Here is a 2,104-nt window from a genome sequence, read left to right on the forward strand (position 1 = left end):
GTCTGCAACTAGGCCCAAACCCCCCTTTTCCACCATGGATTTTCTTCAAACCACTTGCAATCAAAATTAGACCTTCCTAGCAGTGCTCCCAGACCCCTTAACCCACCCCCAAACATATAGAACCCGCCCCAAGCAGCCCCCCAAAACATGCAATACTGCTAGGCCTCCGTTTAAATCGTGCCAAACGCTGTCTGCAACTAGGCCCAAACCCCCCTTTTCCACATGGATTTTCTTCAAACAGCTTGCAATGACAATTAGACCTTCCCAGCAGTGCTCCCAGACCCCTCAACTCACCCCCAGAAATGGAGAACACCCCCAAACAGCCCCCCAAAACACGCAGGAATGCTATCCTCAGCGAGGCCTACCTTTAAATCGTTCCAAACGCGCTCTGCAACTAGGCCCAAAGCCCCCTTTTCCACCATGGATTTTCTTCAAACCACTTGCAATCAAAATTAGACCATCCCAGCAGTGCTCCCAGACCCCTCGATCCACCCCCAGAAATGGAGAACACCCCCAAACATCCCCCCAAAAACATGCAGGAGTGCTATCCTCGGCGAGGCCTACCTTTAAATCGTTCCAAACTCGCTCTGCAACTAGGCCCAAACCCCCCTTTTCCACCATGGATTTTCTTCAAACCACTTGCATTCAATACTAGACCTTTCCAGCAGTGCTCCCAGACCCCTCGACCCAGCCCCAAAAATGTAGACCCCCCCCCCCCCAACAGGCCATCACAGAAATGCAACACTTCGAATCTCCAGAGGCCTAAGTTTAAATCGCTCCAAAATGCACTCTGCAGCTAGGCCCAAACCCCCCTTTTCCACCATGGATTTTCTTCAAACCACTTGCAATCAAAATTAGACCTTCCCAGCAGTGCCCCCATACCCCTCAACCCGCCCCCAAACATCTAGAACCCCCCCAAGCAGCCCCCCAAAAACACGCAATACTGCTAGGCCTCAGTTTAAATTGTGCCAAAACGCTGTCTGCAACTAGGCCCAACCCCCCTTTTCCATCATGGATTTTCTTCAAACCACTTGCAATCAAAATTAGACCTTCCCATGAGTGCCCCCATACCCCTCAACCCGCCCCCAAACATCTAGAACCCCCCCAAGCAGCCCCCCAAAAACACGCAATACTGCTAGGCCTCAGTTTAAATTGTGCCAAAGCGCTGTCTGCAACTAGGGCCAAACCCCCCTTTTCCACCATGGAATTTCTTCAAACCACTTGCAATCAAAATTAGACTTTGCCAGCAGTGCTCCCAGACCCCTTAACCCACCCCCAAATATCTAGAACCCCCCCAAGCAGCCCTCCAAAACCATGCAATACTGCTGTCCCCTAAACATGGGAAATAGCAAATCGCGCCTTGAAAAAAAAGTGCTGTTTTCAGCACTTCCACTACTTCGATCCTCTTGAAACTTACCAGGACACTTGTTCCAGTGATTCCCAAGAATCTCAGCAAGACAGAACAAAATCGATCCACTGTAAGGTGTACGACTAGTTCACCCAAACACACGCGCCCGCAAAACACCAAAAAAGGCCACAATTCGATCAATTCTGAAAAAACGCCAAACCCCCCTAAAACCTTGCCAACATCATTATGAATGAGCCTCCATCAGGCCCTGAGCCCTAGACTCCGGGAACCCTACCAAATTATTAATTAAACCCAAAAACCGTAGTAAACCGCACTGAACCCTAAACCCTAGATATGCTTTGTCTGTCTGTTTCAAAGAGCCTAGGTATGCTACACCAGGTTGCTTCACTCAGTGGTGCCTGCCTTGACCGTCTGCATGGCCCTGCCGCAAGCATGGGCCAAAAACAAAAATCCGTTCCGCTCGCAAAATTTACTGTTTTTTGGTAGCAAATTCACAATCCGAGAATTTCGCGAAATTGCCGAAAATTCGCAAACTCTTGAGCGTAACAGATTTTTGGCCCATGCTTGCGGCAGGGCCATGCAGACGGTCAAGGCAGGCACCACTGAGTGAAGCAACCTGATGTAGCATACCTAGGCTCTTTGACACAGACAGACAAAGAATATCTAATTGTATGCAGCAAGCCACATAGCCCCAATTTTACATGAACTGCTGTACTCTGTAATCTGCCTGGCATA

The sequence above is a fragment of the Lissotriton vulgaris genome, chromosome 6 (assembly GCF_964263255.1).
Source record: "Lissotriton vulgaris chromosome 6, aLisVul1.2, whole genome shotgun sequence".
Taxonomy (NCBI): domain Eukaryota; kingdom Metazoa; phylum Chordata; class Amphibia; order Caudata; family Salamandridae; genus Lissotriton; species Lissotriton vulgaris.